We start from the raw sequence: 13607 nt of genomic DNA, 5'->3' as shown, positions 1-13607 counted from the left end.
AATCTCCTGGAGCCTTATTTATAACATGGTAAAATACAACACCTTATACTTTATTACATTAAATCATGAAGGCAAGAAAAGCTGCTACCTGAGCATGCACTCTTCCCCCTCATATACCACAGGACTTCTTCTGAGGTAGAATAACATGGCTTAACTTTGATATTCTCAGTATACATACTGCTCCAGTCAAGTGTAAGATATTGGAATGTCTGTCCAGTCACAAATCCCAAGGATGTCTCATCCCAGCCTATTTGAATGAGCTGCCTAAATCCATCAATATAATCTCCAAATTCCTCCCAATTCCCACTTTTACTTCTAAGTATCCCAACCAATCTATATTGAACAAGTGCACAGTATTACAAGGTATTTTAAAAGGTAACTTTAAACTTCTTTCACTTACTCTCAATCTAATGAAGAAGGCAGTCACCTTTTCACTTTCCCCAAAGCTTATCCCCCATTAAGGCTTTGCATTAAGATACGTTAAAACCTGTTATCTTCAAAATCTCTATAATCGCTCTGGAACTGCTTTTACAACATATACAGGTCTCTGAATTCCCTGTATTTTGAAAATGGTGGATAACCTCCACCACTTTAACAGCGACTCAAGGGCAATAAGGTTTTTAAAGCCACTTAACAAAAATACAAGAACACAAATCCACTTTTATTTATTTACTTTCCATTAGTTTAAATTCTTGAGGGGTACAGCATTACACAGATTCTGTGTCCAATGGCCTTAGCAAGAAGGTTGCTTCGGAATTTGGCACCAACCATGCCACTGTTTCCATGGGCCCGCGTTACCTTCCCCCAGATTACTCTGGTTTCGTTTGGTTTGCCGCCAGGAGACACTGTGTTGTTCTTTGCTTTATATACATAAGCACATCTTTTGCCCAAGTAGAATTCAGTTTCATCTCGGGCATAAACACCTTCAATTTTAAGAAGAGCTGTGTGCTCCCTTTGGTTCCGGAGACCTCGCTTATAGCCATCAAAGATGGCTTTGGACCACAGCCTTCCAGACATATTTGCCTCTTAGAAGTCCTGTTCCCAGCAGGCCTCCGCGGGCTCCAAGATGGCGGAAAGAGCTATAACTAGGATTCTTTGAGATTGTCTCTTGTGATCACACCAATACTAATTTGATATTATTATTACATTACTCTAAGCACACAAGTTTCTAAGTAGCTGTGCTACTTGCTGGTAGTTTGGGTCAGACTCTCACTGATGCCTAAGACATATTTATTAAGCTGAAACTATTATCACCGTGTTAAAGCAGGGGATACAAGTTGTGCATAGAAAGTGCCTCTTAAGTACCTTACTCTCATATCCAAGAATAGCTCAAATAGGAAAGCCATTTCCAAAAAAAAAGGAAACCCATCTGGGGTCTGAAAAATGGAGGTTGGATGTCATAAGACAACAATAAACATCAAGTGTCTATAGTATTTAGATTCATAGATGAAGATTAGAAAGCTCTTCTACCTCTGTGTTAGGCTGAGTAGAAGCAGTGGGCAAGGTAGGCAGGGGGTGGCTTCTGTTTAAAGCATTCCTCTTAGACTCTCTTAATATAAAAAAGCTATTTTCACTAGAGGGTCTTTAGGCTCTTTCCTCTTTCTTTTATTGTCTTGATAAATCCTTTATAGGGGCAGCTGTCTTACAAAACTGGCTCAGAACACACATAAACCTCTGATCACAAGTTATAAGCCTGCACCTCCTCCCATTGCTCTGAAACCTGTAAATAAAAGACTGATTAGAAAACCAAGACTGACCTGCCACAGTCTTGAGAGCCATACAACCTTTCTTCCCCCCTACTGCATGAGTAACAGATGGTTAGCCCATCACATGGGCTAGACAAGCAGGGAGGAATTCCAAGCATGGCCACAGGGCCCAGGTAAATGGTCAGCTGGGGCCCTACTGGTACCTGGTTTTAGATACCAACTCTACCACTCACTTGCTTCCTGTTTTAATCATTCATCAAATTTAATATGATGTAGTGATATAGAGGACACGGGTAGCCTAGTAGAGTATGCGCTAGCCTTAATGGAGAATGGATTTTAGAAATAGGCATGAACATACAATAGGTGAAAAGATAAGCAGCAAATGTTAATATAAATTCAGTTAATGTCATCTATCCTAGACAGACTAAGGATAGGACACATGTTTTCCACCCTTTCTCCCTCACTCCTTTTCTCCTTCACTTCCTTTCCTGTATTTTCTTCCTTCTATCCTTCCTTCTACAAATATCTAAGCTGAGTATAGGCCATGTGCCAGGCAGATACTCAAGGCAGGGGTTATGTCCATATCTCAGGGGCAAAGCACAGTGTCTAGGTAATAGATGCTCAGCACATGTTTGTTGAACATGTGTTTCTCTTCTTTATTATTTTTTTCTCCCTTCCCAGTCTTTCAATAGTAGCATCATTTCCTCTTCCTTCTACCTCCAGCAACCTGCAGAGTACTGAGTTCATTATCTTTAGGTTTCATTTCTAAAGCTCAGGCATAGTTTGGCCTATTCCACTAGATTCCATTAAACACATAATCTATTTTTGGCAGATTTTTTCTTTAAGAAAATGAATGTAGGCCTATATGGGTGATAATTCTATACTATTCAGGAAATTTTTTTATATTTTCTCATTTTACATGACCTAGGTATCAACTTGTATCTTAACTTACTAGAATCATCTACATGATTTACCCTAGCTGGATTTGTGATGTGAATGGTTATATTTGGCATTTTCTCAGCTCCTGGCTTTCAATACTCCTCCTTTTCTTCAATGCAATTTTTGAAATCTGTGTTCCATTTCTCCAAGAGCCTCTCCCTCAGCTACCTGTCATGACCACCTTCTCATGTATGGGAACTAAAAAGATTTAAGAGATTAGACTTCTTCCAGGGAAATGTATGGAAGACTTTCCAAGAACAAAAATACAAAGAAAATCAAAGGAATACCTAACCAATAAATAATTTTAAATAATGCAAGATACTTATTTTTGAACCACATGGTTAGATACATACTCTGTCTACTTATAGGTTTGGGTTTGTTTTGCCAGAGTTGCTCCCTTATGTCTGTGACTCACTGGGCCCTGCAAACTGAGGGAACAGTTTAAAAAACTAATGTAGCCAAAGAGATGATGGAGGAGAGAGGTATAGTCAGAAGAAACACTATGTGCAGAGAGCTAGAAAACATTTAATCAGGTTAGGTTGGAGTAATTACAGGTGGCATGATATTGCTATCACATAAAGAGCAAGGGAAGGTCATGAGGGTAGATCAAAGATTTGGGGTTGAATACATTAAACCTTTCTTTGTGACATAAAGTTTGGACTTTGCCTGTTTGAAAGTGGATATTGGCCAGGCTCAGTGGCTCAGCCTGTAATCCCAGCACTTTGGGTGACCGAGGCGAGTGGATTGCCTGAGCCTGTGGGTTCAAGAACAGCCTGGGTAACCTGGTGAGACCTCGTCTCTACAATAAATAAAAAATTAGCCAGGCATGGTAGCACACGTCTATAGTTCCGGCTACTTGGAAGGCTGAGGTGGAAGGATCACTGGAGCCCAGCGGGTCGATGCTGGGGTGGCCATGAGTGTGCCACTGCTCTCTAACCTGGGTGACAGAGTGGGACTCCAACTCAAAAAAAGAAAGAAAGAAAGAAAGTGAATATTAACATAGGCAGTTCAACATTTTGGAAACATTCCTCTTGGAGCACTATAGGGGTTAAATATGGCTTGGATAAGGAGAAAAGATAGGAGCCTCTTTCAATAGTCAAGAAGGATCACATGAGAATCTAAATGAAGAGAGTGGTATCGGGATGACACAAAGGGCTATATTTGAAATAAAAATTTCAAGACTGGTGACTGGTTATAAATGGAGCTCTGGAGAAGATGCATATTGAAAAGTCCAGGTTCCTGGCTAGGCAACTGAGCAGATGGAGAGGCTACAAATCAAGAAAGAGAATTCAGAAGAAAGCAGAGTAGGAGATAAAGATGATGAATTTGATCTTGGATATAAAGAGCCTGGAACATATGGCACCTGGGAGGCATCCAGGTGACTCTGTCCAGCAGGCAGTTGGGTATGTAGTATGGAACTCATGGATTGGAGATAAAGATTTGGGAATTATTAGCATATAAGTGGAACTTGAAAACACAGGCATAAATGAAATTTCCAAGGAGAAGATGTGGAGTGAGAAGTGAGCTATTTGGTGGAATCCAAAGAAACCAAGCATTTAAGAGGAAAATTGGGAAAGAGAAATGTATCATAGAAACTGAGGAAGAAGAGTTCCATGATGGAAGGTATTGGTTAATTATGTCAACTGTTACAAAGACGGAGATGTGGATATGTTAAGAGAAAGATCAGAGAAGTTCGTTCTGAAAGAGCTTTGTAGTTTTTGTCATATAGGTCATTATTTCTGACTTTAATAAGAATAATGTCAAGAAAATAGTGGTACTAGAAGCCAGATTACAGTTCATAAGAAGTGAAAATGAGGTAATGAGGTGAAGATAGCGGGGGTGTGGACTACTTTTCAAATGAATCTGGATAAGAATGGAAAGAAAGTGATAAGATCATTGTTAGAAAGACATGTGTTTAAGGTTTATTTCTAGTCTGAATATTTAAGGCAAAAATGATAGCTTGAAAAGAAAAGCATATCAAGAAAAAGAAGTTAAAAGGAAGGAGAGGCTGAGGATGCTGGAGAGAGAAGGAATACATGAGTAGGTCAAAGTTGGAAAGGACATAGAATCGGTATTAGCGGTGGCAGATCCAGCTCTCAGTTGGGAGAGGGGCACCATATCCTTTTGGAGCTGTCCGTGGTAGCTACGCTGGAAGAGCAGTTGGCTTCCCAAAAACCTTGTAGCTGGGAAATTCTAAGTCATGTGTCATCTCTAGTTCTTTGGATATGATTTAAACCCTGCCCTGAGAGGACAAAGGCCATCTTTATCTTTGGTATCTCCAGAGGCTGCAGAGGAATGCTGAACCGCTTGCAGACTTCACTAGGAAATCTTGGAGCTGTTGTCAAAGTAGGGGCATTTGTGTTTGGGCATGGAGCTCCTGTGTCACAACCCAGGGTACTCCTACCTGCCTTGGTCTCCATGGTGGGTTACAGTCTCCTCTCTGCTGTTTCCTAGCACCTAGCCTCATGTAATCAGGGGTGTGAGACCCATTGTACCAGGGCATGGTGGGGTGTGTTTGGAGACAATTTATCTAGATGTAGGTATCTCATTAAAATGAGTCAATATTTGTCAAATGTTCTGAGCAAAGTTTAGAAAATAGCAATCTTCCTGTAAATGTTAGCTATTATTGTTGTTATTGGTATTATTACTGTTCCAAAATCTATTCCATGTGTGCAGTGGAAAATTAATATTTTTCAGAGTAATTAATCATTGTGGTATAGAAATAGCTTGAAAAAATATTGAATCTCAGAGATATAGTAGAATTAGTATGAGATTTGGAGTCAGACATGAGTTTGAAATGATATTGAATACACACTTATTAACTGTGCTTTCTTTGCCTCAGTTTCTTTGTCTATCAAATGGGTATGCTAAATACTACCTCAAAGGGCTATTATAAGGAGCAAAATTATGTTTGGGAATATTCATTGTTAAATATCCTTCTGTTTTTTAAAGCCCCTCTCCATATATTTCCTTTTCACAGGAAGAAAGTGGACTGAAATTGTTTGTCTAAATGTCTGTGTCTTTCTTATGACACCTAACATTTGCTATTGTGTATTTTGTGATTATGCTCACTTTCTAATGCTCTTCCCCTTCTTTAACAACCACCCCACAAAACATATACACTCATACACACACATACACACAGTAACTGTCAGGTTCAGAACAAGTTAACATATACACTCATACACACACACACACACACACACACACACACACACACACACACACCAACTGTCAGTTTCAGAACAAGTTAAATCTGCTAAATCTGTAAACTAGGTAACTGGTACTGTCCATGAAAGAAATCTCCTTTTCTATCTACATTCCCTTTATTTTTCCAACATCTAGCCATTTCCCTCTGTTCCTGATCTTCCTTAATGTCTTTACAATAATTTTCTGGGAGAAGAGTGAAGTCCAAGAGCTCTCCCAGGGAGTGCATGCTGGCAGCAATGGGGGAATACCCAGTACAATTAAACAAAGCAGAGCTGTCTTCCCCATGTGTCACCCAATTAAATAGCCACATAGTAAATCACTCAAGGGAATCCCGCTGATGTCAGCAGAAAGAAGAGACTCAATTACAGTCTCTGACTGGGGCAGCTTATTGTTATTTATAATACAGCATTCTGACTGGGAAGCCAGAGAAGAGAGATATTCAGGTTTGAAGTGCTGCCTATTAATTGAAATATCTTGGTTTTCGAAAGCTGGTTGGAATTCCCAGCCATTACAATACCAGGAAGCATGCTCATGTTCCCACTGGAATCTCTCCATAAGTAAATCTTTATTTTCCTGCTTTTGACTCATTGATGAGAACTTATTTCCAGACTGACTCTATTGAACATGCAAGGTAGAAAGACAAGTACCAGGCAATCTATATATATTCCCCCAATCCCAGGTTAGCAGATAGAACCTCCAAGAATAACTATTCTATTCTTCAACTCAAGAGCAAAAGCAGGCTATCCTGAAGATTCCTGAGCATGTATTTGCCTTTTAGGAAAAAGTAGATTTACTAGCATGCTTCTCTCAACCTATGCCCACAATGAGACAGTTGTCAAGAAATGCAAACTCATTTTAACTTTAACATCTATACCTGGTCCCTCTCCTCCAATTTCCCTGGAATTCCCACATTCATTCTTTAAGTCTTAATAAAAATACCATGTCCACAAGTACTCCTTTCCTCACCACTGCTCTGCCTCCCAGGGCAGATTTGGTTAGGACTCCCTGTTATATACTCTTAAAACATGCACTAATCCTCAGTAACATATCTAACTATTGCAACTAAATAATTCATGTGATGATGGTATCGTGGTTGTATTTTCCTCATATGAGATAAATCCTGAGTGAGCAAAGAATAGGAATGACTTAATCAACCTTGTATTTCCTAGTATATTTCCATAAATATTAGTGGAATGAGTAAATAAATTAACCAATAAAGTGTCTTTGGGAAGACAAATAGGTAATAAAACTATACATTTCATTTAGAGAAACTGTGAATAGAATCATCTTGTGGATTAGTCACTCTTGTTGAGTTATCTGAGTCAAGACTGCTCTCCCAAGCCTGGATGAGTAAGAGCTGACAATGCTCTTGTATGAATAGTGTGTCTATAGGGGTCAGTTTGGTTAATCGCATTTGATTGTTCAGAATTCACTAAGCAGCTAATATGCTCCCACTGTGATGTTGGCTACACTAGATGGCAGGTTTCCTGGCAACTCCAAGTGCACAGTCTCCTGAGGGAGATGAAATTTCTACTCAAGGAGCTCAGAAAGGACTAACAAGGTCTAGATAATAAATGCTGTGGGAGCTTGGAAATGTAAGTGTTAATAGGCATTACTTCTTTTTCTCTTGCTTGACAAAAGCTCCAGGAACTGGTTACTTCACCTTTTAAATTCAGGGGTCTCTCTGCCTCTCAGGGCCTTTGATAGCCTCTCTGTGTACAAAAGGCAGACCAATGCTTCTTTCATGGTCTGAGCCTGCACTCAAACCTGTAAGCCAAGTGGGATGGAGGGCATGTGCAGTTCTGTCTCACAAATGACAGCCCCAAAGTAACTGGGAGAGACTTTCAGAGCAGCTTGTACTAGTTCCCACTGGCCAGGCTTTGAACTTTCCAATCCTTCTTGTTTGGGCCATCTTTCTTTTCTCCTTTCTCAGAGAACTGCCTGCCTTCAAGGTAGTTGCAATGTGTGCCAGTGCTGGTATAGAGAAGACAAGATTAATTGCTCTCTCATCAAAAAAAGAAAAACTAGTAAATTCTGATGTTTAGAGAAAGATGAGCTGGTAAAATACAGCCAGGATGCTTTGCCCAGTCTTGTATTTTGGAGTGAAAAATGCCCAAAACAGTTAGACAAAAGCTCATTTTCTAGGGCACCTCCTTGCTGGAAGTTGAACTCAGAATCTCAAATCCCTTTGCCTTGCAGACAACTGAGAAATCTCTTGGATGTGGTACATATGGATTAGAGTCATACTTTCCCACTAACTTTCTAATCTTGGACTAATAGCTGAACATCTCTTTAAAATAGAGAAAGTAATCTCCACCCTACCCATAAGGGATAATGTGAAGGTCATATGATCATATGAAATAAGTTGCAGATGTGGACAGGGTGTCTTTATATAAAAGGGATATACATATGCAAGCTATTCATACAGCTCACAGTCATTTCAGCTTTCATCTCTAATTTTGTTCTAACCGGAATAATACCATAAATAGCTACAGATCTTTGAGGAGATGTAAACAGATTCGATTCACAGAATTTCCAAACCAAAGTAGATCTTAAAGATAACTGAATCTAATACCCTCAGGTTATAGAGATGGACATGCAAGACGACATCTAAATAATGATAACTAACATGTACTAAGTGTTTACTACCCACCAAACTCAGTTCTAACTATTCTACACTTAGTAACTCATTTAATAATCAATCAAAAGTATTTCCATGGGGGGATACTATGACTATCACTTGTATTTTATAGATGAGGAAACTAAGCTCAGTAACTTCCCTAAGGTAATGTGGTAGTGGCAGTATGAGAGCTTGACCTCAGACAATCTCATCCTGAATTCATCCATTCATGATAACACTGAAAGTTGCCTAGTAACTGAGCACCAGAGAGGTATACACAGCTTGCACAAGATAACTCAGCAGTCAGGGATGGAATACAGGTCTTTTGATCTAATAGTCAGAAGTCTGTCTACCTGGGATGGTAGTTTATTGTAGTGGGTAAGACCTCATGCTCAAATCCTAGTTAGACATTCGGTTTTGGAAATGATCTTGGGCAAGTCAATAGCCTCCCTGAGATTTGATATTCTCATCTATACCAAAGTGTCATAAAGATATTATCTTCCTCCTAGTTTATCACAAGAATTAAAATGAGACTATAAGCAAGGCACATAGCCCCTGGAGTAGCTGCTCAGCAGATAGTAGCCATTGTTGTTCCATCATGTTATATCTTAGAGAAAGGCTCATAGAGCCTGCATAGGGCAGCAGAGGTGGCACCACAGTGACGTGGGTCGGGGGCACCTAAAGGGGCTGTTTGTGGGAGGGGAAACCCAGGGAAAGGGTTCACCAGAGCTTGTGTTTGTGACAGAGCAACAGCAGCCCTGGCAGGGTAAAGATGAAAAATAAAGGAGACTAAACAAGCTGCAGCCACAGACAACCAGTAAGAACAACCTAACACTCTCTCCGCTCACTTGCCTTGATGTTTCTCTCTTTTTGTCTGGCACGGACAAGGAGCTGAATGGGGACAGCATTGCCTCACCTTGTGGAGGCTCAGCTCGGATGCCCTGAGCTACCTACCCCTTTTCATCCTGTAAAGGTTGGACAGTCAATTCTGGATGGCCGATCAGCTGCCAAAACATAAGGTTCCCAGCAGGAAAGGAGCTGCTTGCTCCTCCCAAGGGAGTTCCATAGATATGCAAACTTTTGCAATTGCTTCTGCCTACTCAAATCTCTCTCCCTCTGTTAACAACTCGACAGACATCTTGTCTGTGTTTGATAAATAAGCTTCTCTATTTATTCAGGGGAGTGAATTTGTAGCTATTATGATTCAAATGACATTGACATGATATTTTCTGTCTTTTTTTTTTACCCCTGTTGCAGCATCAGAGAAAGGAAATCTATAGGAAAAGAAAAAATCACAAAAACCCAAAGCAATTACTCTGCATATTGGCCCATGAAATAAATAAACGCATAAGCTAACTCTCTTTTGGGGTAGAGGTAAGGGAACTGATAAATAATTTAGAAATTGTTGCCGCTTCCTGGTTCTGAGAGATGCAGCTGGCATGTGCTAACACGAGGCGCATGCTGCATTCATTAGGCACCAAGCAACGTTTTAATTCCTCAGTCATTACCATTATCTGCAAGTAGAGCTGCACACGGAGTCAGATCCTGAGGATGTCAATCAACCCATTACCCAGCGTGGGCTTCGTCATATGGGGTGCTGCCTCTCATTAGGCGGTCTGAGTCAGCCAGTCAGTCAGATGTGGCTGGAGCAGACGGGCAGGAAGAGGGCGGGCAGAGTGCGGGTGTGCACCTGCCGGCCACATGGGCTCAGTCGCTCACGGAAGCCGCTGTGCTAAGTGCCCTTCCTGTGAGATCAGTTTAGACTGAACCTATCTCATCCCTTTCCCCAACTGCACTCATCCGGAACTGTCCAAAGAGGTGACTCCAGAAATTTCTGTAAGGTTTTGGATGCCTGCAGTGTACTAGATTCTTCTCAAATATCGAATCCCACAGACAGAGGAGATGTGAGAGAACTTGTTATCTGAAGACTGCCCAGGCCATATCTTGTAGATGCAGCTGGTCTTGGGACCTTATAGACAAGGGATTCACTCTGTGGGGACCTCCAAGGTCTCTTGGTCCAGTGGCTTTCAACTTGTTTTGGCTGTGACCTTCAGGAAGAAGAATTCACAGACATCACAACACTGCAGCACACCTCTCACTGAAAGAAGGTGTTCATAAAATATCCTTTTCATATGCTGTACATTTTATTAATTCTATTCTATTTTTTAAAAATCACAAATGGAGGCCACTAAGTTATTTAATAAGCTCTCATGGGTTGCAGCCTGCATGCAGTTTGAGTAACACCGTTCTAGCCCAACATTTACATACCTCAGGGCTGTAGACACAAGCAGGTGTGTAGCCGAGGCAGGCATCTACCTTGAAGAAACTCTGCCAAAACATCTGGAGAAACTTCCATAATGGCCACTTCTCGACTTGGCCAGATAATAAAGTTCAGAAGCACAGTTGAATTTGTTAATTTGTAGATAACCAATGTCTAGCGGCAGGGTGGCTATGCTGATGAAGTTCAGAGCCCTCTTGGTGGAAGTCGGGCTCCTGGCCATTGCTGGCTGGTAATGGGAACCAGAGAAACTCACACATCTCCCCTGGGGCATGTGCTCTGTCAAGGGCACACCTGTCAAGATCATGGGCTTCCTCCTGGGACCCCTCCCTTTCATTTCCCTCTTGACCCCTCTATTCCCACCCGTTTGCCTGTGGTTCCTCTCACTTCCTCTTGTTTCCCTCTTCGCCCTCTCCTTTTCCTAGCTTTCTACACCAATATTAAAGAGACATTTTAAAAATTTTGTCATTCATATTATCATCTGCTGAGGAAATTTTTCAAAGTCTTCATAGGATAGAAAATTAAGAAGTGGATTGAAAACCTCCATGGCATGATTTCAGGCGTGTGTGTGTGTGTGTGTGTGTGTGTGTGTGTGTGTGTGTGTGTGTGCACGCGCGCGCGCAATGAGCTGAAGAGCAGGCCCGTGAATTTATTTCTCCTGCCCAAGGAGTTGTGAAAATGTGGCATTGAGCCAGGTTCAGTGGCTCATGGCTCATGTCTGTAATCCCAGCACTTTGGGAGGCAGAGGCTAGAGGAATACCTGAGCCCAGGGGTTTGAGACCAGCCTGGGCAACTTGGTGAGACCTCGTCTCTAAAATAAATAAATAAATAAACAAACAAATAAATAAAAATTAGCTGGGTATAGTGGCATGAGCCTGTAGTCCAGTTACTTAGAAGGCTGAGATGAAAAGATCTGAACCCAGCAGGTCGAGGCTGCGGTAGCCATGAGCATGCCACCGCACTCAGGCCTGAGCAACAGAGTGAGATTTCGATTCAGAAGAAGGAGAAGGAGAAGGAGAAGAAAATGTGGCATTGAGGGAGAAATAAACCTGGAAATTCTCAACACTAAGAAAATAAATTTTAAAAAGACCAAAAAAAAAAAAAAAACCATATTATTTTGTTATTTTGCTTTCAAAAAAATGTCTCCTAAGTATACTAGTTATGCATTTGATTCTATTTGCTTTATCATCATAAACCCAACCACTTAATTTCAAAAGAAAGGAAGGAGTTTGCAGAGTCAATCACTGAGAGGCTAGCTATGCCACAAATTTAAGTGAGCAATGCTATAAATTTAATAAACATAACTCGCTGTGCCGTATGACATGTTGGAGAGAGTACGAGTGGAATGACTCTAATCTCAAAGAGAAAGTGAGGAAGAGTTAGCACAGAGGCTGTACAGCTCCAGGGAACGGTTGGTTCCCAGAAGATGAGATTAGGACTTGGCTGTCACTTTTCTAAAACCTCCACAATTCCTTAAGCCTTATGCAAGTTTGTGTGTCTCAAAGCAGGTTATTTAAACACTTAGAGTCCAAGTTTCCTCAGTTCTAACATAGAGATGATAGTAACACCTGTGGTCATAAGATCATAGTAAGGATGAAATGAGATGCACTTTGTTAGAGGCCTGCCCCTTAGGAAAGGCCTCAATGAATCGGCTGCATTCTCAGCGTGGGCTGTCTGCCATATCTCTCTGCTTCTATTTCCTTCTGCTCTTCCCACTCCTCTTTTCTGTTTTCTTGTCTCTGACCCTCACTTTCTCCACTGGATTTTTTTCATGGGCATAATCCTTGACTGCCAGGAATGGGAAGGCTCTGAGAAGATCTGGAATAGACCATGCATCTGCTCCCAGGTTGTTTGCCCCTGCTGAATGTGCTGAGGACTGATGGCTTTGGACAAACACGTAAAAGTTCCTAATAGACACACATCCTCCTTTACCTGAAATCCCTGCTGGATGATAGCTTCTACCCTGAAGGGTAGCTCAAAGGCCATACCCTTTGGTGGTCATCAGCCACTATTGGTCATTAGGGCATCCTGTTGCGGCTTTGGAGGACATAAAGGATCTTTGTGGCTCCAAGAATAACCCAGGGACAAAAATAAACTATTTCTATTAAGCCTAGGACAATTCCTGCCACATAGCCCTACAGAGCCACGCCTTGGGAATGGCATTGGTGCATTCAGGGGAGTATCCAGTTCTGTCTGTCTGTACTAATGATAGCCCAGTTTGGGATCCTGAGAAAAGAAGAGACAGTGTTCACTGTGGAATTCAATACTTTATCGACTTTCAATCAAAGTTTGTGCTTTGCTCTGTAAAATCACAGCACCCAAGAAACTGCACTATACAGATTCCCTGGGTTTAGGTCTCAAGGCCTGGGGACAAAAGACCACAAACATGACAAGAACTTTAACTGTGTGTAGAACAAGATGCCATAAGGTGGCAGCCTGGGAAAATCATAAGAATGACTCTTTCCTGGTGGTTCATGGCCTCGTTCCAGCTTTCTGTTCCCACAAGTCTATTACTCCTAGTTGGAAAAAAAAAGCCTGCATAATTTTTCTCAGATTTTAGTCTGATTCAGAGTTTATAGCTCCCTCCTCCAGTCTAAAATGTACAGGGAAAAATGGGCAATGGTATTTGTATGGGGAAAACAATCCCACATAGCTAATGATCCAGCAGGTCACCAATTCATAGGGTCAGCTGTCTGTAGTTCTTCCCTGAACAACTCTGCCTTGCCACCCAGCTGGTTTGTGTTAGAGGAATGTAAACTCATTTGTCAGCCAAGTGAAGACCAAGTATGAGGGTGATGCCACTATGCGTTAATTGCCTAACATACACCAAAGTCAAATATAAATCATCCTGGGG

The 13607-nt window shown here is 41.3% G+C and overlaps 1 pseudogene across 1 annotated transcript; it reads right to left on the bottom strand.

Annotated features, from left to right (window-relative positions):
* Positions 1-607: 607 nt before the first annotated feature.
* Positions 608-1064, bottom strand: LOC103253252 (annotated as a pseudogene). The gene has a single exon (XR_002481565.1). The product of XR_002481565.1 is annotated as a 60S ribosomal protein L35a pseudogene (transcript).
* Positions 1065-13607: the final 12543 nt, after the last annotated feature.

This window comes from Carlito syrichta, unplaced genomic scaffold (assembly GCF_000164805.1).
Source record: "Carlito syrichta isolate Samal-C Ts95f unplaced genomic scaffold, Tarsius_syrichta-2.0.1 Scaffold214639, whole genome shotgun sequence".
NCBI lineage: Eukaryota > Metazoa > Chordata > Mammalia > Primates > Tarsiidae > Carlito > Carlito syrichta.
Note: the sequence above shows the minus strand (reverse complement) of the source record. Positions and strands in the feature narration are given on the sequence as shown.